Source organism: Juglans microcarpa x Juglans regia, chromosome 3D (assembly GCF_004785595.1).
Source record: "Juglans microcarpa x Juglans regia isolate MS1-56 chromosome 3D, Jm3101_v1.0, whole genome shotgun sequence".
NCBI classification, from domain to species: Eukaryota; Viridiplantae; Streptophyta; class Magnoliopsida; order Fagales; family Juglandaceae; genus Juglans; species Juglans microcarpa x Juglans regia.
In genome coordinates, this window is record NC_054598.1 from 27,547,813 (window position 1) to 27,574,104 (window position 26,292).

Below are 26,292 nucleotides of genomic sequence, written 5' to 3' on the forward strand. Positions count from 1 at the left end.
GCAAAATCACATCTACCAACAACTTATTGGGCTGATTCCTTCCTCACCTCGGTTTATTTAATTGACAAACTTCCAACAAAAGTTTTAAGCAACCTATCTCCTTTTTATATGCTGCATAAATCAGTCCATAGGTATAGTGACCTGTGCATTTTTTGGTGTAGTTGTTATCCATTAATCTCGCCATATGAAAAACATAAACTTTGTTTTAAAAGTAAAAATGTGTTTTTCTTGGATACAAAGGACAACAAAAAGGATATAGATGTCTGGACTTAAACAATGGTAGAGTTTACATTTCTCGCAATGTTATCTTTGATGAGAACTCTTTTCCAGCAGCTGATATGGTTTCAAACTCTTGAACCAAGAATGATTCTATGCTTTTTGGTAAGGTTTCTGAATTTCAATTACCAACTTCTATTTAGTTGCCAATATGTACTGAAAATCTTGTGCAGCCACAGCCTTTATCTCATTCTTCAAAAAATGACGATTCCTTACCTATTCAAAATACTCAGCCTAACATTAGTATAACATACATTGCTAATTCACCATCTACAGTTCCTACTACTAATTCACCATCTGCAGTTCCTGCTCCCTTTCAAAATTCTGCTACTGAGTGTCGTTCACAACCTCTATCTCAAAGTGCTCCTACTGAACCTATAACCTTGCCTCCACAACAGACAGTCCAAAAGATAGTCACAAGATCACAAATTGGAAAACCTAAGCCCAAATAGTTCCCTGGTTTCAAAACATTTTATTCTACTAAAGATCCTCTTTGTGTGTTGTCTATTTATCATGAACAAGAACCAAGTTGCTTTACGTAGGCTGTGCCTATCTCTGAATGGCGGGATGCTATGGGGCGTGAGTTTGATGCATTAATGGCCAATAGGACATAGTCCTCATGTCCTAGACCACCTCAAAAACCTGTGGTTCATAACAAAGTATACAAAGTAAAGAGGAAGCTGGATGGCAGCATAGAGAGGTATAAGGCATGCTTGGTTGCCAAAGGATTTGATTAACGTGATGGAGTGGATTATCATGAGACATTTTCACCAGTAATTAAACCCTATTCTATTCGTTTAATTCTGGCACTAGTTGTGAATTTTCACAGGCCTATTCATCAGCTGGATGTCTCTAATGCATTCTTACATGGCATATTGGGTGAGGAGGTATTCATGGAGCAACCAAAGTGATTTATTGATAAGTCTAAACCTAATTTTTTCTGCAGGTTATATAAATCTCTCTATGGGCTAAAACAAGCTCCGAAAGCATGGATTCGAAGACTCTCACAGCAGCTAATTGAATATGGTTTTCTTGAGTTTTCATTTGACTCATCTCTATTTATTTATGGCTAGGGTGGCTTACAAATATTTGTTCTTATCTATGTAGATGTTATTATCGTGATAGGATCGAGTATGTAGGCTATTACTCAATTTATTGAACAACTTGGAACTCAATTTTAGCTCAAAGATCTTGGCAATTTGAGTTATTTCTCAGGAGTTCAAGCATGTCGTGATTCAAATGGTCTTCACTTGCGTCAATGCAAGTATATAACTGATCTCTTGCATAAAATAGATATGTCTGGAACAAAACCATTGTCCTCTCCAACAATATCTGGCAAGAAATTAGCATCTCAAGATGGCTCACTACTTACAGATCCTAGTAAATACATAATTATTGTTGGAGCACTTCAATATTGCACAATTTCTAGACCTGATATTTCCTATATCATGAACCAATTATGCCAGTTTATGCATAGCCCACGTGAAGCCACTGGATAGCTCTCAAACGTGTTCTAAGATATCTAAAAGGGATAGTAGATTTTGGTCTTTATTACACACCCTCAACTATTGAATTAAATGCATACTGTGATTCCGATTGGGTAGGCAATCCTGATGACAGACGTAGCAGCAGTGGATATGGTATTCTTCTAGGCAAGAACACTCATCGTGCCACTATCTTGTGCTGTTGGAATATTAGCTCGAGTCTTCCACAAGTGGCCCTCACTCCTGCGGAATGTCATCTTGTTAAGGGGCCCTATCTGGGGCTGCCTCCTCTAGTTCATTTGCGCATTAACCCTCAATTGGACTAGGAGGGTAGAGATCATCAGTGCAAATGATAGACTACATCCACTAGAATAGCATGACATAAATTGAATGCAGATGAAGAAATATAAAGGTAGATCAATCTGCTCTCCTCGAGCTAGTTGTAAATAAATCTAGCTCGCTCGATGCCAAAATCTGTCTTGTGTTTCCTATGATTGACGTTACTGGAAACAATTAAAATGTAGTACAGTCTACCTGCCTGATGACCTGTTGCCATCATATGGAGGAGCCAAAGCTTCCAGCACCATCTAATGAATCTCATCATCTGTGAGACCATCATCTGCTGGATCCTCGTCCTCACTATCACCTTCACCATCTGTCCCTACATTCAGCGTAGCTGGTGCAGGGTATACGCCAATCACTCACGGGATACCAAGAAAATCAGAAATAATAGAGGGTGAGATAGTAATACTCCCTTCCCAAATGGTAGAGGTGAATGTCTCTGCATCAACCTCCATCTCACCATGGTACGGTAGAACTCACTGACCATGTCCAGATAGTCAACACCCATTTGTTGACAGATCCGTGCACATCCCCGGTCGATGATGATGAAGTATATGCTCTATCCATCCCACGCAATATCATGAAAGTCATCTAGAATGATCTCCCGCTCAACCAATATCAGCCTTCGCGGTTAAGCATTAGCTTCTCCGCTAGGTTGGCTGGCTTTTCTCACACGTTTTCTTCCCGTAGTTGCCATTAGTTCACTATTGATTATAAAACTACAACGAATATAAATAAAATATTAGTAAAATTATAATTATATTATAGTAAAGAAATATGTTGGAATTGAATAGAAACAACCCGTTCGAACTAACCATAATTACAATATGAAAGCTAACCACACCTTTCAAACTAAACACACATATGTTTGATTGGTCTAGAGTACCGTTCGAACAGGAACATTATATGTTCGAACAGAAATATTTTGGCCCAACAGTACTAAATCTTGACTGTTTGGCCAAAAGGACATATAAGTTTGAACATAAATTATATCAGTTCGAACACTTCTTAATGTAAATCATAAGTGTTCAAATGGGTACTATCATATTCGAACACTACAATTACAGTTTGGCAATTAAGTTTTTGAATGGCCTTGAAGCCGTAAGAACACAAACTTGCCAAACATCTATGGCTGAGTCAACTTAGCGCCGAACGTGAAAAAAAGATGAATCTTGAGAATCCTTGGTTTAAATCGGTATAAATGATTAAGGAGTGAAGCCCAACCGATTAAGAGCCGTGTGCGGCGACAGCCAGAAAACACCAAAATGGGGTCGGATTGATTCGAAAATTGACCCTTCACAGAACTCATCCATATGTTCAAAAAAAATTACACAGCTATGGGGATAAAGGGCATACCTCTTAGAAGATAGGGCTTTCAACACCAGAGTTCGTGGCAGTGACGGCGAGCACGAATTGCAGAGTTCGAACAGGGTTTTTGTTTCTGATTTTCTACCTTTTAATATTCAAACTAGATATTTGAATTGAATAGTTTTGTTCGATTAGACAAGATTGTAGTTTGAATGGGGTAATATCTATATTGTACATATAATACTAATATGAATATTATATATGGTATATGGTGTATAATATATTATATATACTAGTGTATGGTGAATATTATATATTATACATATAATACTAGTATATATAATAGTATACATACTAGTATATATATGTATAGTATATATATAGAAGACTATATTAGTTGTTCCAATTTGAAGACTTGTTTAATGGATTGTATTAGTATAGTGTTAGTATATATACTAAGTAGTATAGTGTTAGTATGTGCACTAAGTATAGTATAGTATTAGTATATTATTAGTGTAGTGTTAGTATATACACTGAGTATAGTATAATATAGTATTTATATAGTATATATATAGGATATAATTGTATATACTATATATATATATATAGTATATTAGTATTATTTATATTATATGGTATAATATATATGTTCGAATGGATAGGGTTCTTGTCTGAAGAGTTAGTGAAGTGCATCAAACTTTGATAGAACGAAATTGTCTTGTAAAATGTGTTTGGAGGGAAATTTGACGCCAAATCTATGGAATATACATCCATTCAAATGGAATATTCATCCATTCGAATGTATACGTATATGTGGCATACGAAATAGATAGTGAATTCCTTATCTATCTTCATTAAAGGAAGATATTGGGGAATATTCTTAATTTCCCCGTTCGAACGGTTAAAGGCTAAATGAAAATCTGCGGAATTTAGGCGCCATTGTGAAATTTTCGAGTTCGAACGGTACATTACAGACTTGAAAACCTATACTTTTAGTCCTATTTCACGCGGGTTGCTCATTTCCTTCATTCGGTCCTGGAGTACTGCAAAGAGAGAGAGGGCAGTGACCACAGATTAAGAGGAGAGGTTCTAGAGAGAGAGGTAAGGATTGTTTTTTGTGGTTATTATTATTATTATTATTTTGTTGTATTTTGAATTTATATGTAGTTGTTTATTGGATTTGATTTATGATTTTTCTCATAAAGATTTATGTACATGTAAGTATTGGTGATTCGTATTGTTTATTGGATTGTGCAAACTTGAGGTAAGTTTTATTACCCATTTTGGGATGAACAATATAGTATTTGAGTATTGATGAATTTGGGTAAAAATTAGTGCAATGTATTTGGGTATTGATGTATTTATATATATTGTTTGAATTGTGAAAATAGTTAGAGTTATGTATTTTATGATTGATATTTTTCAATTTTAGGGACTACTTGTGAAAATTAGGATTAATTTAATTTGCGGATGAATAAGAAAGTTTTAATTGTTATTAATGTATGAAATGTTCTTAAGAAAGTTTGATATGTTATTAATGTGTGATTTGTTAATTATTTAGTGTAATATTGTTATTGTTGTTAATATGTTATTGTAATTTGGGGATGGATAATATGGTGATTTGTGATAATGTTCGTTATATTGTTTGTTTGTGAAATAAATTGGTTAATTTTTTATATTGATAGTTTTTCTTTTTTTTTTTTATAAGAAACAATAAAAAACTTCACCCCATGATATTAATTTGTGATTTTGATAGTTGTGAACACTCGCACGAGAAAATTCTATGAAAAACTTCACCTCCTGTGCATACTCCTTAAAGTCTCGCCCAAGTTTATCTCTCAATAGCATCCAACTCCTATCCATTGTATTTACATTCAAAGTCGACTGTCTCTCAAAAAAACTTGGGCGATAAATGAAATCGATCATAAATATTCATCTTGGATCTTACATGGTGAACTATTTCCTAAAAGAGTTAGATTTGGCAGTCCATCCAATCAAATGGAGGAAAGTAACGACATCAACATATATGACATAAATATGGATGCTTCTGATGACAGTGATGATAATGGAAATGATATCACAAAGATGTTAGGCGATCTTGGTGTAGGAATGTTTGGGGCAAGGAGGGGTGGAGAGTGAACAACTACACAATCATTTGAGGAAAATGGTAAAGAGTAAAACAAAATAGGCGGGATAAAATGTTTCCTCTCTCGTTAATTGCAGGAGGATAACATGTGGTTTTATTTATAGATGTTTCTGGATAAAATAAATATGTTACAAGCATTTGAAAGTATTTAAATTTACAGATGAGTTTGTTATTTCCCAGATTTGCTTCCGTGAACGTTATCTATATCTTCATGTTTGTTTTGATCTTGATCTTTATCAATTTGTTGAACTTTATCCGGTTGTTGAGATTCGGTTGTGCCATTATGCCCCCTCAACCGCAATGGGAGCTCGTGAACATTGAGATTGTCTCGAAGGTAGCAGAATCGTGCAGTGGGGAGTGCTTTGGTGAATGAATAAGCTATTTGATCTGTGCTTGAGATGATCCGAACTTGGAGTTGACGTTGGGCAACCTAATCACGCATGAAGTGAACGTCCAGTTTGATGTGCTTGGTGCGTGAGTGATAGATAGGGTTGGATGTTAGGTATGTGGCCCCCACATTGTCACACCAGAGTGTAGGTGGGATTGGACTTGAGATGCCGAGTTCAGTTAGGAGAGATTGAAGCCACATAACTTCAGCAGTGGCATTGGCAACCGCACGATATTCTGCTTTAGTACTTGAGCATGATACTGTTGGTTGTTTGCGAGAGCTTCAGGATAGTAGATTAGAACCGAGATATACACAATAACCACTTACAGATCTTCTATCATCAGGACAACCGGCCCAGTCGGCGTTAGAGAAAGCAGGTATTTCTGTGGATGAGGTGCGGCGGATGAGAATGCCGTGGTGGATAGTTTGTCGGAGATAGTGAAGAATTCGCTTGATAGCAGTCCAGTGGTCTGTCGTGGGGTGCTGCATGAACTGGCACACTTTACTGACAACAAATGTGAGGTTAGGTCTTGTAAATGAGAGATATTGGAGAGAGCCAACTGTGCTGCGATAAAGAGTTGGATCACTGAAAGGATCACCTTTGAAGAGTGATAAGTTGGCCGTTATGGACATGGGGGAATTCACTGGTTTTGCATGTAGCATATTGGTCTTCTTGAGCAGGTCAAAAATGTATTTTTGTTGTGAGAGAAAAAGTCCACGATCATCCTGTAGGGCCTCAATACCCAGTGAAGTGGCCCAATATCTTTTAGGGCGAAATCTTGCTGAAGACTTGTGATGATTGAGTGTAAAAGAGAATGGTGAGGTCTAGTTATGATGATATCATCAACATAAATAAGTAAAAAGATGACAGCATGTTTTGACCTGTAAACGAATAAAGAAGTGTCGGCCTTGGAGGCAGTAAAACCCATTTCTACCAGTTTATTGCTGAGTCTTGAGAACCAAGCCCATGGTGCTTATTTGAGTCCATAAAGAGATTTGTGAAGATGACAAACATAATTAGGACATGATGGATCAGAGAATCCGGGCGGTTGGGTCATATAAACAGTTTCTTGTAGGTTTCCATGTAAAAAGGCATTTTTGACATCTAGTTGTCGAATGGGCCAATTTTGTGACACTGCAAAAGAGAGAACAGTTCGAATGGTCGTAGGTTTTACCACTAGACTGAAGGTAGCATCATAGCAACGAGACGGGCTTTGTAGCGTTCGATGGACCCATCAACCCGTTTCTTTATCCGATAGACCCATTTACAGCCCACGAGGTTTATGTTGGGCTTTGGAGGAACTAAGACCCATGTGTTGTTATCGAGTAAGGACTAAAATTCTTCATTCATGGCTTGTCTCCAATGTGGGCTTTTTGAGGCAGTGGAGAAGGAAGTGGGCTCGATTTCAAGGGTCTCTGTGATTAAGGCCCGCGGAGTGGGAGTCATATCAGGTGGGAGACTTTTGGGCTTATGTATATTATTTTTGGATCTTGTGGTCATAGGATGTAAGTTTTGTCTTTCAAGATTGGGCTCAAGTTGGGAGTTTGGGCTTGAGTTAGGGCATGATTCATTTGATGATGTAGTCGGTGGGTCTGGTGGAAAAGAGAAGTCATTTGTCGAAGGCTGAGGTGGCGAAATACAGAGAGATGAGGGCAATGTTGTGGGAGAGGTTTGTGAATCAAAAGAGGAGGGATTTGTTTGTTGGAATGGAAATCGGGTTTCATTGAAGACGACGTGCCTTGAGATGAAGATTCGGCCTGATGATTGTTGTAGGCAATGATATCCTCGATGGTTGGGGCTGTCGCCAAGAAAGATGCAAAGATCGGAGCAGTAATCCATTTTGTGTGAGTTATATGGTTGAAGATAGGGCCAACAGGCGCACCTGAAGGTACGAAGGAGGGAATAGTCTGGAGTTTGTTTGAAGAGGAGCTCAAATGGAGTTTTGTGTTGAATGATGGGAGAAGGAGGCGATTTATGAGATAGGTGGCAGTGATGAAAGCATCATCCCAATATTGGTGAGGGATAGATGCAGTGGCCATTAGGGTGAGGCCAGTCTTGACGATGTGGCGATGACGGCGCTCAACAGACCCATTTTGTTCGTGAGTGTGTGGGCAGGACAGACGATGAATGATACCAGATTTGAGGAGATGTGATTTTAGAGCTTGAAACTAACCTCCAAAATCAGTTTGTACACTTTTGATTTTGCAATCAAAGTAGCGTTCAATTTGAGTTTGGAAATTGATGAAGGTATATGCAACTTTTGATTTTGCATCAATAGGAAATAGCCATATGAATTTAGAAAAATCATCAGTGATGCTTAAGTCATATTTATTGCCATGAACAGACTCGGTGGGTGAAGGCCCCTATACATCCATAAATATTAACTCAAAAGGAGTAGAAGAAATAGAATTGGATAAATGAAAAGGTAATTTATGACTTTTTCCTAATTGACAAGCATGAAAAACTAGAAAACTTTTATTATTGGTGACTGCTAGATGATGCTTTGAGAGAATTTCTTTCACTGTGCGTAAAGCAGGGAATCCGAGGCGTGCATGCCATTGTGGAACCGAAACTCTTTCGCCAATGTAAGATGCTGGACTGGTGGAGGGAGATGCGAGAGTATGCAGAGGATAAAGGCCATTTTTACTCGGTCCTTGGAGGAGGATAGCTCCCGAGGATGGATCCTTGACACAAAAAAAGGAGGGGTGAAATTCAAAATAAACGTTATTATCCTTGGTGAACTGAGAAACTGACAATAAGTTCTTTTTGATTTTAGGAGCATGTAAGATTTTGTTGAGAAATAAAGATTTTGAAGCTGAATAAAGAAGAGAAGAGCCAGTGTGAAAAATTTTCAAACCTTGTCCATTGCCCACTTGAATTTGATCAGGTCCAATGTAGAGGTCGGCATTGAGGGAAAGATTGTTGAGATTTGAGGTAATGTGATTGGTGGCACCAGTGTCAAGATACCAATTTTGATCATATTTGGGTGCAGGAGGAGGTGTGTGTGATTGAGCTATGTTTGCTTGAGTATTGGGTATGGAGGGAGATTGGAATTGTTGGTCGAATCTATACCAACAAGTGGTAGCTGTATGGCCAATTTTGGAGCAGATTTGACATGGAGGTCTATTTGAGTGTGACATTTGGTGAGGTGGGTAGTTTTGGAATCCACATCCTCTGCCTCTAGACCAATTGCCATAGTGATGAGCACCTCTATTTGAAGGTGAACCACGGTGACCTCGACCAGGATAGGAGGTGGCAATATTGGCCGAGGGTAAGTTGAATTCATTGGAGGTGTTTTGTTGCTCAAGGCGATTTTCATGAGTGAGGAGGCAGCCATATAAATCATCAAGGGAGATGAGATCTAATCTGGTGGTAATAGCAGTAACAAGTGAGTCATATGAGGAGGGGAGACCAGAAAGGAGATATGAGGTAATTTCTGAGGAGCTAAGGGGATGACTAATGACAGAGAGAGTATCTTAAAGTTGTTTAACTTTGGTGAAGTAATTGGTGATTGTGAGGGAGGCCTTTTTAAGGATAGAAAGTTGGAAACGAATGCTGAGGATTCTGGCAAAGGAAGTGGAAGAGAATGTTTTCTCTAATGCAAGCCAGACATCTCTAGAATTTGTAAGACCAATGACTTGGGTGATAAGGGATTCGGTGAGGGAAGATAGTAGGGCACTTAGAATGATTTGATCTTGTTGTGACCAGTGAGTATATTTGGGATTGGGAACATGTACGGACGTGTTGGAAGAGGAAGGAATTGTGATAGGTGGGCAGGGAATAGAGCCATCTAGGTAACCAAATAGATTTTGACCACGGAGGTATGGGATTAATTGAGCTCGCCAAAGAAGATAATTATCTTTGGTGACTTTGATTGTGATGAAATGATGGAGTTGGGTGGGGAGAATGGAATTTGCACCAGAGGAAGAAGAACTACTAGAGCAAGAATTGCTGGTAGACGATACATTAGAGGCCATGGATGGGAGACGTATGTCTTTGTGGCTCTGGATACCATAAAGAGTAAAACAAGATAGATGGGATAAAATGTTTCCTCTTCGTTAATTGCAGGAGGATAACATGTGGTTTTATTTATAGATGTTTCTGGCTAAAATAAATATGTTACAAGCATTTGAAAATATTTAAATTTACAGATGAGTTTGTTATTTCCCAGATTTGCTTCCGTGAACGTTATCTATATCTTTATGTTTGTCTTAATCTTGATCTTTATCAGTTTGTTAAACTTTATCCCGTTGTTGAGATTCGGTTGTGCCATTAAATGGAAACTTTGAAAGACTATAAGAGGATGCACAACGAGAACTGTACTAGGGGTGCACCCGTCATAACAAGTTTTCTTTCACGATGAGGTTACTCCATATTAATTATATATATCATATTTCTGCAAAGGCCATCGACATGTTACTCGAATTATTTAAAGAGGCTCTTTCATAGGATAACAGGTACCTCGTACTTTTTATTAAACAAAACAATTGAAGCGAAGGTTATGATTTGATTATAATATCATTCACGTATGTAAGGATGACTGTGTTCTCTTCTGTCAGCAATATGCATAATTTGATTCATGTCCAGTGTGTCATGACTCAAGATGGAAATTCGATAAGCGTAATATACGCCAAAAGTGTTAAGACATTTTCTGTTAATTCCTCAACTTTAAAGATTGTTTACGTCCCGGTTGACTGCGAAAGATATGTCTTGGCATCACACAGAAATAGTCCAAAATGAAAACTTCCTTTCACATCTTTCAGATCGTTTGCTGCTATTGCTACCAGGGACAAAGTCACTAGGGAATGAAATAGACGTATATTTGCAACCACTGATTGTAGAGTTAAAAGAGTCGTGGGATCAGGATGTCAGTACATATAGTGTGGCCTCGTCGCAGGAGTTCAAGAAATAGTGAATAGAGCCTTGAATAGAGAAACAGTGAAGGGTATGATCCTTATCTCAGTCATAGATGAGCTTTTAGACGAGCTGTGTGGTTCGGTGGTTTTTTCTAAATTCGATTTAAGGTCAGGTTACCACCAAGTTTGTGTAGTACAAGAAGATGTAGCCAAAACAACATTTAGAAGTCATGAAGGCCATCTTATGTTAATATCCAAGCACCACAAATACAAATACTTTTCAATTTTTCAATTTTTTCATTTAATCATTTCCTAATTTTTACCTAATTATATTCTAACATAATTTTAATTTTATACCAATATTTTTTTCTCTCACTTCCTAAAACCTTATATATAATATTTTAATTCAAATCATTTCTATTCATCTCATTTCAACTTCAATATTTTATTATTATTTATAAATCATCTCAACTCATATCATTTTAACTCAATATCCAAAACAGAGCATAAACTTTTGTCAAACTTTTGAGAGAGTGTTTTCAGCAAAACCATATAATTAAGATATAATTAACAACGTTAAGAATGTTCCATGTAGGTGGTAAATCTACCTAAGTCGTGCCCATGTGAGAAGAAACTAATGAAAAACAGAGTAAAAAGGGAATAAATTAATGCGATAACACTTGGATGAAGATAATTTTGTACATTAATTAATTAAACAAGAAAAGTCTCACTTCTTTACTAATAACAGTGGCTACGTTGATTTAAAAAAAAAAAAAAAAAAAAACAGTAGCTAAGAGCTTCGTAGTTCGTACTTCCATCCACACTTGTAGTACACATGACTATGTTTGAGTAGTGAGAATACTTAAAAAGTGCTGAAAATGTTTGTGAATAATTATGAATAGAGATTGGAGTGAGTTTGTAGGTCTCATTGAGAATATTTTGAGTTGTTTGGATGTATGAAGTATGTTATTGACTTTGGGATAGGTAGTTGAAAAAGGTGTGGGTCCCATAAATATTATAGTGATTTTATTTTTAGTAATAAATATTATAGTGATTTTATTATAGTGATAAATATTATAGTGATTTTATTTTATTTTTATATATAATAGTGATAAATATTTTAATGATTTTATTTTTAATTTATATATAATAATGATAAATATTATAATAATTTTACTTTTATATATATAGCTGTAATACCCGAATCCTACTACGTAGGTCCTTACGTCATCTATTAATATTTTAAGTTAAATATTTTGAGATAAAGACTTTTATTATTTTATTATTTATTATTTTATTTTAATATGGGTGTGCTTTTATTTTTTTAAAGTGGGTTACTAACTAATTCAAGGGTGATTTTATGACCTTGCAATTTTTCCTTTCAATCCCTTTAATTTTATTTACCCAAGAAAGGGGTCCAAACTCGTTAATCTCCTCCGTCCAACTCATAAGACAAGTTGAGTTGAAATTTATTGACTTTTCTACTCTCTAGCCGAAGCTTCCTCAAGAAGCTAATCATATATTTTTCTTTTTTCACTAGTCGGCTTCTTCTACAAGCTGCCTAGACTCTTCTTTCTTCTCCTACATGCTGGTTCCAAGGGACAAGAGAAACAAAAACCTCTCCTTCTCCTTTACACCACCGAAGGTCTCCAAGGCAAAAACCAGCAAGCACCTTCTTCATTTCCTCTTTCACCTGTCGACCTTAAGGCACTTGAAGGAGAGAGAAACTCCTCAAGCTTTCCTCGCACAAAGAAACCCTTCGGGTTCTCCCAACCCGTGCGATCTTCCTTCTTCTCCTCAAGCCGATCTCTCTCATTTCGTGAGCTTAAGATTTCTACCGCAAGCCTTCAAGAAAAATCGACCTGGTAAGTGAATTCTATGGCTCTAATCTCTAGTTGAAACCTTGGATTTATGGGTTTAACCTAGGGTTTCTTTTTGAAATTTTCTGCCATGTATCAGCTTTGGGTCTTTCGGATTCCCTCTTTTTGCTCATCTGTTGTGTTCCGTGGCTTGAAAAGGGGATCAAAACAGGTGATGCTTCTACCGTAATATTTTTCTTGCGATTGAGATTTTGCTAAGCAATTTGTATCTTGTGATTTAGGAGTTTCGAATTTTGGTTCCAGCCGTGTGTGTGAGTGTTCTGTTTTATGGTTCCAGTCGTGTGTGTGTGTGCTCTGTTTTGAGGATGTTTTGCTATGGGTCATGTTCTGTTTTGGTGTAACTCCATGTTTAACTGGGTTAGTCACAAGTGATGACAAATTGGTTGTGGTGTATATATGTATATGAAGAAAACGTGTGTTGGTTACTCTGTTTTGAGTGTTTTGCCGTGTGTCTCCTATTATTTGAAATGGTATATTTCCTAAGTTAACTTTGTTAGCCTCGAGTGTTGATTAATTGGTATGTTGATGTATCGATATATGTATGTGGACAAGAAGCCGTGTGTGTGTGTGTGTGTAGGTTCTGTTTTAGTATCCTACTGTGTGTTGCACAAAGCAAACTTGTAGTCCACCCTTGTGTTTTATCAAGTTTAAGCCATGTTTTAACCTTGTTAAAGTCATCTATTTATGTGTTAAATTAATGGAGTTAAAGTTTATAGTTTAAACATGTTTCCCTACGGTTTATGGTCTAAGTAAGCCACCAAGACTTTCAAATTAAATTAGTAAGCTTACTTTAGGAATTCTTAAATTACCAAGAGTTGTATCTCTTTATTGGGACTGTTTTTAGAATATGTATACATATATAAGGATTTCTTGAGTTTTTACCACTCTTATATTGTTTAAATGTATAGATAGGATTTTAGTTAAGTGAAGGATGTTTGAGCCATGAAAATACTAGAACTTGCTAGCTGCCCATGCCTTGTAAAATTCTGAAATTATGTTCCATTATGGAAGCCTAAACCAGCCTTTTTACCCCTTTTGCTCAACCTCACTCCTTGGCTAACCAAAGATAAACCTTAGTAGGAAGAACCCTTGAAGAACAAGTGACAAAAACCAACCTCTTGCAAGCATTGTCTTTTGTTAGATTTATTTCCATATGAGGTTGCAAAGCTGTCAAAATGCTCCCTTTGACGAAAATTCCAGATTTTGCAATAAATTCTTATTCCTTTCCCTTTTCAAATAAATCCCTATCATCCATACATTTTAACTTATGACTCCTACCCATCCCTTGTATAGAAAATAATAGCCTTTAAAGAAGGACAACAAGCAAGCTTTATATTTTCATGGGTTTCTTAAATGTTGGAATGAGGATACTAAGAGTTGACTTAGTGCCATGTATGTAGCTAAATAGGTTAAGGAAGGCACTTAAATTTGGAATTTAAGTGAGCGCGTAAGAGTGTCGGATAGTAAGGCTTAATGTGGAATGAATTTTAATGTGTTCATTTCATTTCATCAAATAGGAGTGTATTTCAAGATTCAAGGAACCTATTTGTAACGTATCGAGATAAGTAGCTATGACCATGCTCCTTACACACAAAGCACTCTTATGAAAAAGTCTCTCTCTCTCTCTCTCATTCCAAATGTTTCTCTTATGAAAGAATAGATGCATGTATAGTATGTATAAGCCTTTCTTGATAGCTCATGTTAAGTACCCTATTAATTGACATTGTGTGCATGTAAGGTAATGCATCATGAGATTTTATGCATGCTCTCTTAAATAATTATGCCTTACCTATATGTAGCATGACATGAAACATTCTTTTAAAAGAAACGCATATGCATTGGCACTAAATGAAGATAATGAAAACATCGATTTTCTGAAGAAAGAAAAGGAAAGGAATGAAAGCATGAGTGTATGAATGTACGTAACGGCCACATGTATGAAAAGGGTACTAAATGAATGGGCAGATTGCAATACCAGGTAAGTAGTACTGGTAGTGCACCCAGTGCTGCCTCCTATGAAAAGGGATTCCCAACCTGCGGCCGCGGGCGGGATCCGGTCCAAAAGACCGCTAACCCCAACACACGGGGCGTAATAGTGTGTACTGGCCCAAGAAAGTGAAATGTAAAGTAAAGTCATTTCTAAGAAATGTTATGCATGAAAGCAAGTAATGTTTATGCATGAAAGTAAAGAAATGTTTATGCATGAAAGTATAGTCATTCCTTAATTGTTTATGCATGAAAGTAAGGTTATGTCATAGAAATATTATGCATGAAAGTATAGCTATTCCTTAAACTGTTTATGCATGAAAGCCTTGTCAAGAACTTGCAATTGCCTATGTATGCATGTTTTCAAAAGAAATATTATGTGATTAATAAGTTAACGGCATGGTGTACTGTTTACTGAGTATTAGACTCACTTTGTGTTTATGTTTTAAACGTCAAGGTATGAGCGATGAGGCTGGGGAGCTAGGCACTGCTAAGGAGGGAGGGGCTGATGCTTAGAATTCCCTTTCGGTTCAATTTTAATGATAATGGTTATGTCTTTATGTTTTTATGATGGTTCCCATGTTGGAACGTTTTGTTGGTTTGACTTTAATACAATATGTCCTTGGGTATGATGTAAGTACTATGGTGGGGTGATGGTAATGGTGTAACTTCTATAGTGGGGTGACGGTAACCCCACATAAGAAGGTTAAATGCCTTTTTGTATGTGTTATGGGATGGAGTCCCCTTTTTATTGGAACTAGCGATGTTTTAAATGAATGAATGATGGAATCGGAGAGTCCTTTGGGTAATATGTTGAACAGATTGTCTATCAGGTGCTTGCTTTTAAATTAGGAATGCAGTGTACATGCATGACATGTTCACGCTTATCCCTTTTACCCTCGTAGAAAAAAAAAATACATACTAATATTAATAAGGAAAAACAGGTCTCAAGTCGCGATCCTGTCCTAGTAATGGAACGGGGTTGTGACAATAGTAGTGATAAATATTATAGTAATTTTATTTTTATATATATAATAGTGATAAATATTATAGTGAATTTTTTCTTTCTTTTCTCACTTTCTCTCTCACTGCCACCATCGGCGACACCCCTTCACGCCAGCGACTCCTCTAGCCGCCACTGATCTCCCCCATGAGCAACGTTACGTCCCTTGTGGTAATCCAACCAAAATGGGTGAAACCTATTTCTCTCCACTTGCGCTGTCGTACGCGGCCACCCAGGCTACCGCACCTCTACCACCTCACACCGACGACCACCTCTCACAGACCTAGCCACCACAAACCTCCATCTCCCTCTCTGTCGCACACACGCGAACTACCCTCTCCCTCTCTATCGACCACCTCTAGCTGTTTTTGGAGAAGAGTGTGTGCGAATGGTGCGAAGAGAGAGGGAGGGAGAGAGAAGGGTGCGAAGGGAGAGGGAGGGAGAGAGAAGTCTCTGGGCTGTATGAGAAATGTATGCGAAGGGCATTTGGATGTAAAATACTTCTCATCCATATAAAGTTATCTGAGAAGTGTTGAGAGTATCTAACCATCCAAACTTAGCTGTCCAATGTCTTTTTATCATTAAATTTAGTTAATATTATTTATATTAGGTCTATATTAAATTAGCCAAAACGATTTCATTTAAAATATGAGTCACATAATTTTATTTCTTTTCAAATATGAAATGTATTGTAGCAAATCTAAATGTATTTTTTTTTTTTTGTCATATTTGAGAAGCAACTATTGCCACATGTAGGGTTGTTAGACTATTATTTTGTTATATGTTTTTGATCATGTGATTTCTCATATATGATTTTGTTATATTTTTAGATTGAGCAGTGCTACATCCACTATAATGTACGAGACCAGTCCCGAGAAGAACAAAAGATTTTTCTTCATTTTTTATATTCTTAAATATATTTTTAAAAAAATTCACAATATCACTAAAAAAACACTTCTTTAATCACTAAGTAAAAAAAAAAAAAAAAAAAAAAAACTTATCGAGACCGAAATGATGGTGACTCTAGCATTTTTCTTTTAGATTATTATATTATAAATATGAGATTTTTATGGATTGTACATATAGAACTTTTATTTACATATGAGATTTGATCATCTATGTACATATCAAATTATTATAATATAAATTATTGAATTGTGAAAATAAAAATGAATATTATTGTTGAAGGTTACTAAAGATTATGAAAATAAAATAAAAAAGTAATTAAAAATTGAAAATTAATTACAGAAATATAAATAATAAAATTTTATTATTATAAAGAATGTAATGACTAATTGAATGTAAATTTAAAATGTTACCTAATTAGTTAAAGGTTAAAAACTTATATATTTTTCAAATTTTAAAGATTGGATTACCGATTCAAATTTATAAGAAGTTGTCATTGTAGCAGTGTTAACACGTGATGTGACGTGTACAAGTGTGAATGGAAGTACAAAGCTCCTCTTGTTAATAAAAAAGTGAGACTTTTCATGCTTAATTAATGTACAAAATTATCTTTAACCAAGTGTATATATCGCATTAATGATACCCTGTTTTCCATAGGTTTCTTATCACATGGCAGTTGGCACGACTTAGGTAGATTTACAACCTACATGGAACATTCTTAACATTGTTAATTATATCTTAACCTTATCAAAACCAAGTCCAAGATGGTAGCCTGGTTGAAAGCCACGACTGTGACTATAGGCACGTACATATATTTTAAAACGGTTTTGAGCTCAGCTGTGTGCGTTAATTTCAATTCCTTAAAAAACTGAATTAAAGTGGAAAGACTGAGCAGAAGATTGTTCAAGCTTAATTATAAAAATAACAGTCAAAGATCGACATCGGCTAGCTTGCTGTTTCAAAGGCACGAGTGAGACTTTATTAACGTACAGTACGCACAAAACCCAGTCCATTTTTTCCTATAAAAGCCGAAGAGCATTAGTGGCCTGGACGCAGTCTTTCATTCTTACTACTAACTGATTCTACTTTCTCGTACTAGAATACTAAAAACTTCTTATAATTGAAACGAAAAATGTCGTCTTCTCTGACTGGTAAGTTAAGTATTGTGTAAAATGTAAAACCTAGCAGAGCACGGGAAGGGATGAAACCCTTAGCAGACCAAAGGTCGAGAGAGAGGGAGAGAATCATCTGGAAGAAGGGAAAAAATATTATTGGAAAGTGTATTCACATCCATGTACAGTAGCAGTATTTATAGTAATACATGAAGAAATAAAAGGCATGTGACTAACATGTTATACAAAAATCAATAAAATGAATAAAAGAATTAAAAGAATAAGTTTAATTCCTGATATCCCCCTTCAAGATTGAGAGTATATAGAATGGAGTCTCATCTTGGATACTAGATGTGAGAAACACAACCAGAGTCCCTTATAGCCTAAAGGACTCAGTACCTCGAAATCCAACTCAAGAATCACAAGTATTGGAGATAAAATATCAAGAATAGCAAGAACAAAACAGAAAATCAACAAGAAATAATAAAAGAATAAAGAATAAGGAATACTAACAGAGATTACGTGGTTCGGCCCTAATGGCCTACATCAACGGCTAGAACAGCCTCAGAGATCATTCTTTATTGAGTAATCTTCAAAAGCCAATGTATCTTATACAAGATCAAGCTAATACCAAACCAAATACAAGCCACAATATAGCTTTCATTTCTCCTTCAGTAAACCCTAGCTTTTTCTCTCTTCTCTGTACAAAGCTCTCGAAGACAACAGAAGACAAAATGCCCAAATCACTCGTAACCCTAACACGGCTAAAAAGCATATATATACACGCTAAAAGGATTGCGGCACGTGTCTTTGATCGAACGGCTCTCATTCATCATATCAGATAAGCCAATAGTTGCTCACGTGTCGAGCACATGTCCTCTCCACTGCATATCACATAAGTGCCGCTACTTATCACCAAGTGTCCCACCTTTTATTTTGGCTGCATATACATTAGTTAGAGTAACAGAGAGAGATGGTAGAATAATTGACACAATATTCACAATTCTCCACCTTGACAATATTATACCCATCATTTCTATCCTAATCTCATCTTGGTTGTTCCGGCAATGCCCCTCTATTAGGGATCTTCAACAGATTGCATATTAAGTTCAGACAGTGTCTGAACTTTGCTAATGACAGGGATTTAGTCATCATGTCTGAGGGATTTTCCTCAGTTGGAATTTTCTCCACTCCAACTTCCCTAGACTCAATTACATCCCTTACAAAATGTAGCCTAACATCTATATACTTTGTCCTTTCATGGTGTACTTGGTTTTTAGCCAAATATATTAAACTCTAGTTATCACAATGTACAACAATATTTCCTTTAAAAATACCTAATTCATGTGATATACCATTTAGCCATATGGCTTCCTTTATGGCCTCTGTCAAAGCTATATACTCAGCCTCTATTGTTGACAAAGCTACAACAGATTGCAAGTTTAACTTCCAACTAATAGCCCCCCCATATGCAGTAAAAACATAACCTGTTAAAGATTTCCTAGTATCCACATTACCAGCATAATCAGCATCTACAAAACCCTCTAACTCACAGTCTATCTTAACATTTGATCCATATTTCAGGCTCAAATTAATAGTTCTAGAAATATATCTTAATAACCATTTAATAGCATGCCAGTGTGCCTTACCAGGGTTACTCATAAACCTACTAACAATACTGATAGCATATGTAAGATCTGGTCTTGTATACACCATTGCATACATCACACTTCCCACCATGCTAGCATAGCGGATTTGTTGCATAAATTCTATTTCTGATTCTGTTTCTTGGGCCTGATTAGTGGACAACTTGAAATGTTGACGCAAACGTATGCTTACAGGTTTAACATGGTCCATATCGAACCTTTTTAGAATTTTAGAAAAATAATTTTTCTGGGATAGATACAGACATCTTTTTGATCTATCTCTTATAATATCCATTCCTAAAATTCTACTAGCTGGTCCTAGATCTTTCATGTCAAACTCAGATTTCAACATACACTTATCTTGATTGATCAAGTCAGAGTCTTTACATGCTACTAACATATCATCTACATACAGTAAAAGATATATTAATATCCCATTAACATCTTTATAGTAAACACAACTATCGTAACAACTTCTTTTAAAATCGTTTTCAAGCATGTAAGTATCAAATCTCTTATACCATTGCCTGGGAGATTATTTTAGACCATATAAAGATTTTTTAAGTAAACAAACTTGATTAGAGTTAATGTCTTTTATAAACCCTTTAGAGGGTTGCATGTAAATTACCTCTTCTAATTCTCCATGTAAAAAAGCAGTTTTTACATCCAGCTGTTCTAAGTGCAGGTCATTATAAGCAACGAAGGACAGAAGCAATCTAATGGAACTATGCTTAACCACATGAGAGAATATCTCATTAAAATCTATTCCCTCCCTTTGGGTGAAACCTTTAGCCACTAGCCTTGCCTTAAACTTAGTACCTTCTACCTCTGGTATGCCTTCTTTCCTTTTAAAAATCCACTTGGATCCCACCAGCCTAATCCCATTAGGTTTTGTAACTAGATCCCAAGTTTTATTTTTATTAAGAGACTCCATTTCATCATGCATAGCAAGTATCCACTTAGTGTCATCCTTGCTAGCGATAGCCTCTTTATAGGTCCTTGGTTCTTGGTAAACAACTTCATCTGCAGTATTCAAAGTAAAAGCTGTAAGCTTAGCCTGACCATACCTTAGAGGAGGTTTTATAATCCTTTTCTTTCTGTCTCTTACCAAAATGTAAGAGTCAGAACCTAGTTTATCTAAGTCCTCTGAGATTGGGTCCTCAGAGTTACTAATTGCCCAGTATTAGGATCTGTTGAGGTGTGTACCTTCTCCACCTCAACATGGACATTTCCCGCAGTGTCACCAAACCTTAGTTCTACCTCTTCCTTATGTACCCTAGCCATTTGGGATTCGTTAAAGATCACATCCCTGCTAATGATGCATTTATGCCTGCCAGATTCATCTAAACATAGTTTATACCCCTTAACTCCCTTAGGGTATCCCACAAAAATACACTTAAGTGCCCTAGGGTCTAACTTATCAGTTTTTGAGTGTGCATAAGCTGTACACCCAAAAATTCTAAGATAATCATAACTAGGTGGTTTTCCAGTCCATATTTCTTGTGGTGTTTTAAAACCTATGACAAAAGATGGACACCTATTAATTAAGTGGACTGCTGTGGCAGCAGCTTCAGCCCAGAAAGTTTTAGGTAACCCAGCATTAGATAACATACATCTCACTCTCTCTAGAATAGTCCTATTCATTCTCTCTGCTAGACCATTCTGTTGTGGAGTTTCTCTCACAGTTTTGTGTCTTAGAATCCCCTCATTTTGACAGAAAATGTTAAATTCAGTTGATAGAAACTCTAGCCCATTATAAGTTCTTAGGGTTTTTAGTTTTCTGCCTACCTGATTTTCTACTAAAGATTTCCATTCTTTAAAATGTTCAAAAGTGTCACTCTTATGTTTGAGAATGTAAATCCATACCTTCCTAAAGAAGTCATCAATAATGGAGATGACATAATTCCCTCCACCATGAGAAGCTACTCTAAAAGGTCCCCAAAGGTCAGAATGTACATAATCAAGTGGTCTGAGTAGTCATATGAGTTGCCCTTTTAAAACAAACTCTTTTAGCCTTTCCATAGACATAGTCTTCATAAAAAGGTAAGTTATCCAGGCCAGCATGAGTCAACAAGCCTTGTTTATGTAATTCTAAAAGTCCTCTTTGACTAACATGCTCTAATCTTCTGTGCCAAAGCACAGATTTATTCTCAATAGCATTATGTATAGGGGATGCTTCCCCCACAGTGGTTTTTCCAACTAGAGTATAAAGGCCATTTTTAATTACCCCTTTCATAATTGTGAGTGAACCTTTAGGAACTTTCAAGACCCCTGCTTTAGAGTTAAAAGAATAACCTGAGTTATCAAGTGTACCAAGAGAAATCAAATTTCTCTTTAAGTCAGGTATAAATCTGACTTCCCTTAAAAGTCTCTCCATCCCATCATGTAATTTTAGTCTTATACACCCAATTCCCATGACCTTACAGAATTTCTTATTCCCTAAAATTACATGTCCACCATCTAATTCAAAAAATGTTTCAAACCAGTCCCCGTTGGGACACATGTGAAAAGAGCAGCCATAATCTAAAATCCACTCTTTTCCAGACCCTATCTCGAATACATTTAATACCTCAGCACTTTCATACCCATCTAACACCACTGCCACATCCCCATCCTCTTTGTTTTTGTTTCCTACATGAGTTTTTCTGTCAGGACAATCTCTCTTGAAATGTCCTTCTTTGTGACATAGAAAACACTTTAATTGTTTTCCTTTAGACTTATACCTTCCTTTCTTAACATCTAATTTATTTTTCTTGCCTCTCTTTTCTGGTCTTCCCTTAACAGACAGGCCCTCACCATGTTCCCGTTTGGTATCTTCTTGATTTTGTAATTCCCTAGCATGAAGCACAGACTGTACTTCATCTAGAGATGGAGTATCTCTACCATACATCATGGTCTCCTTAAGGTTTTGGTATGATGAGTCCAAAGAACTCAGCAAGAGGATTGCTTGATCCTCATCCTCCACCTTAATATCTATATTAGCTAGGTTTAATATGATTTTGTTAAAGGTATCCAGATGTTCCCCTATTGAGGTTTCAAGAATCATCTTAAGAGTATATAACCTAGTTTTCTTGCAGAGTCTGTTAGCTAGGGATTTTGGCATATAGAGGTGTTCTAGCTTTAGCCAAATACCAGTGGCAGTTTCCTCACTCGCTACTTCCCTCAACACTTTATCTCCTAAAGAAAAAATAAGAATATTGTGGGCCTTTTGGAGAATGTCCTTCTAGACTTCTCCCTTTCCTTCCTCTTTCGAGGAAGAGCCCCTTTTATCACAGGTGAGAGCATCCTGTAAGCCCTATTGGACTAACAAAGCTCTCATTTTTATTCTCCATAGTCTGCAGTCATTTAGCCTTGTAAATTTCTCAACATCAAATTTCGTGGTCCCTATTAAACCTGGCTCTCATACCAATTGTGAGAAACACAACCAGAGTTCCTAATAGCCTAAAGGACTTAGTACCTCGAAATCCAACTCAAGAATCACAAGTATTGGAGATAAAATATCAAGAATAGCAAGAATAAAATAGTAAATCAACAAGAAATAATAAAAGAATAAAGAATAAGGAATACAAACAAAGATTACGTGGTTCAGCCCTAATGGCCTACATCCACGATAGGAACAATCTCAGATATCATTCTTTATTGAGTAATCTTCAAAAGCCAATGTATCTTATACAAGATCAAGCTAATACCGAGCCAAATACAAGCCACAATATAGCTTTCATTTCTCCTTCAGTAAACCCTAGCTTTTTCTCTCTTCTCTGTACAAACCTCTCAAAGACGGCAGAAGACAAAATGCCCAAATCACTCGTAACCCTAACACCGCTAAAAGGCATATATATACACGCTAAAAGGATTGCGGCACATGTCTTTGATCCAACGGCTCTCATTCATCATATCAGATAAGCCAATGGTTGCTCACGTGTCAAGCACGTGTCCTCTCCACTGCATATCAAGTGCCGCTGCTTATCACCAAGTGTCCCACCTTTTATTTTGGCTGCATATACATTAGTTAGAGTAACAAAGAGAGATGGTAGAATAATTGACACAATATTCACACTAGATGATGAAATTGTTGAAAACCAAGAGGTTTAGTTAACACATCAGTAAGTTGAAGACTAGAAGTTAAGTGAAAAATCTTGATAACTCCAACATGAATTTTTTTTCTGAATAAAATGACAATCTAGCTTAATGTGTTTTGTTCTTTCAGGGAAGACTGGATTGACAGCAATGTGTAAGGCAACCTGACTATCACACAAAAGTTGAGCACTATGAGAATGAGAAATACCAAAATCAGATAAGAGAGTGAGAAACTAAATGATTTCACAAGTGGTAGAAGGCATAGATCTATACTTAGCCTTTGTAGAAGATCTAGAAACAATGGTTTGTTTCTTTGTCTTCCATGAAACCAAAGAATTTCCAAGAAAAATACAATAACCACTTGTAGATCTTCTACTATTAGGACAAGAGGCCCAATGAGAATCAACAAAAGCTTTGAGGGACAATGTATTGGCAGCTGGGAAGAAAAGACCATGGCCAAGAGTGTCTTTGATGTATTGTAAAATTCTGTCGGTTGTTTGTAAATGAGGCTGCCTAGGCTAAGCCAATTGACAAAATAACATAAGTCTGGCTGAGTTACTGTGAGGTAAAGAAGTCGACCTACAAGTCTTCTATAAACTGTAGGGTCAGGTAGCAAGTCTCCCACATCATAAGTCAACTTAATTTGTTGTTCTATAGGAAAAGTAACAGGCTTAGAAGTAAGTAAACCAGCATCTTGAAAAATCTCCAAAGAATATTTTCTTTGACACAAAGAAACACCAGCAGGAGACTGAGCCACTTCCAAACCAAGGAATATTTGAGCTTACCCAGGTCCTTAAGCTTAAAGTTCTCATCAAGTAAGGACTTCAAAAGCTCAACATATTTCATATCGTTACTAGTAATGAGAATATAATCATCATAGACAAGAAGGACAATAAGAGATGAACCCCCAGTCTTAGTAAAAAAAGAATAATCAAATTTGGATTGCTGAAAACTCATACTAAATATAGAAGTTGAAAACTTGGAGAACCAGTGTCGTGAGGCTTGTTTCAAGCCATAGAGTGATTTATTCAACTTGCAAACTTGAGACCCCCATTTAATATGAAAACTAAGAGGTAAAACCATGTACACTTCATCAGATAAGTCCCTATGCAAAATGTCATTATTTACATCAAGTTGTGTAAGATGTCAACCTTTCAGAGTAGCAATGGCCAAAAGAGTTCTAACAATGGCCATCTTAGCAATAGGTGAAAAAGTTTTAGAATAATCCAATCCTTCAGTTTGGATATAACACTTGGCAACCAACCTTGCCTTATATCTTTCAATTGAACCCTCAATACGATACTTAATCTTATAAACCCATTTGCAGCCAATAGGCTTCTTACCAAGAGGTAAAAAAGTAACAATTCATGTATTATTAATTTCCAAGGCTACAATCTCAGCTGACATGACATCTCTCCAATGAGAGTGCTTGTTAGCTTGATAACAAAACTTAGGTTCAATATTGGTAGAAATGGACATGACGAAGGATATATGTGAAGGAGAAAGATTAGCATAAGATAGAAAATTGAAAATATCGTATTTAGGAAATGAAGACAAAAGTGAAGAAGAACCTAATGAATCAGAAATTATTGAAGGATCTGATGTAGAGTGTGTAGAAGAGAAATTGCAATGAAAATTCTACAAATAACTAGGTACCTTTCTGATTCTAGAAGATCTTCTAGGAAGATCAGAAGGCAATAAAAGAGTCACAGATGGCAATGGGGAAGAAGAATCAACAGAAGGTGAATAATCATTTGAATGAAAAGGTGAAGAATCAACAAAAGGTGAAGAGAAGTTGAGAGATGAATCAACAGAAGATGTTGTTGAAGGCACATTTAAAGAATCTAAAGTTGAACATTCAACTGAAAAAATAAAAGAAAAATCAGTAGTGTTTGGAGAAGTAAAAGGAAAAATATGTTCAAGAAAAAACAACATTTCTAAGAAGTGAAAAAATATTATTGTAAACTGTATTCACATCCGTGTAAAGTAGCAGTATTTATAGTAATACAAGAAGAAATAAAAGACATGTGACTAACATGTGATAAAAAATTAAAAAAGAATAAAAGAATTAAAATAATAAGTTTAATTCCTAATATATTGAAGTTGAGGCCAAGTCATCAGCTCTTGCTTTTATGAGGCTAACGCGAAACGATTGTACGAGATACCAAAACTTTGCGCTAACTATATGTCAAAATTGTAAACTTCTTATTTTTCGAAACTTAATTTTACAGTGAAAGAATAGTCGAATATATAGATACAAGAGACTTATCTATGGTAACCAATAGAGTATGGAAATAAGTTACAATTACAAATAAATGGCTAATTCCTAAAATCAAGGTGTTGCTAATTTGGTGCAAGTGTGATCCTATCAATACTCCCCCTCAAGTTCGTGCATGGAGATCTGTAATGCTCAATTTGGGTGAAAAATGATGAAAGAGTTCTTGTCCTAATACTTTGGTGAAGATGTCAGTAACTTGCTCATGGGAGGAGGTGTGAATAGGTGTAAGAAGTCCTGACCGAATTTTATTACGAACAATGTGATACTCAATCTCAATATGTTTGGTGCACTCATGAAATACAAGATTATGGGTGATGTGGAGAGCAGGTTGATTGTCACAATATAGGTTGATAGGCTTGGAATGAGAAACACCAAGTGGTGAGGAGCTGTTTCAATCATGTGAGTTCACAAGTGGTGACAGCCATGGCGCGATATTTAGCAACAGAGAAATGTGCCACTGTCATCTATTTTTTTGTTTGCCAAGATATAGGACCAAGCTGACTGAAGTAGCCTGTGGTGGAGTGATGGGTAGTGAGGCAGCTGGCCCAATCTGAATCAGTGTAAGCAGTAACATGGAGATTGTTGGAGGAAGAGAAAAAAATG

General features: G+C 36.3%; 1 long non-coding RNA gene across 2 annotated transcripts; it reads left to right on the forward strand.

Annotated features, from left to right (window-relative positions):
• Positions 1–12,672: 12,672 nt before the first annotated feature.
• LOC121253906 lies at positions 12,673–25,911 on the forward strand. Of its 2 annotated transcripts, XR_005938523.1 has the most exons (4): positions 12,673–12,832; positions 14,199–14,229; positions 24,485–24,494; positions 25,899–25,911. It is a non-coding gene; the product is annotated as an uncharacterized LOC121253906 (long non-coding RNA). The 2 variants fall into 2 exon arrangements; XR_005938522.1 differs by lacking the exons at positions 24,485–24,494; positions 25,899–25,911 and adding an exon at positions 14,585–14,601 and having other exon boundaries at positions 14,199–14,234.
• Positions 25,912–26,292: the final 381 nt, after the last annotated feature.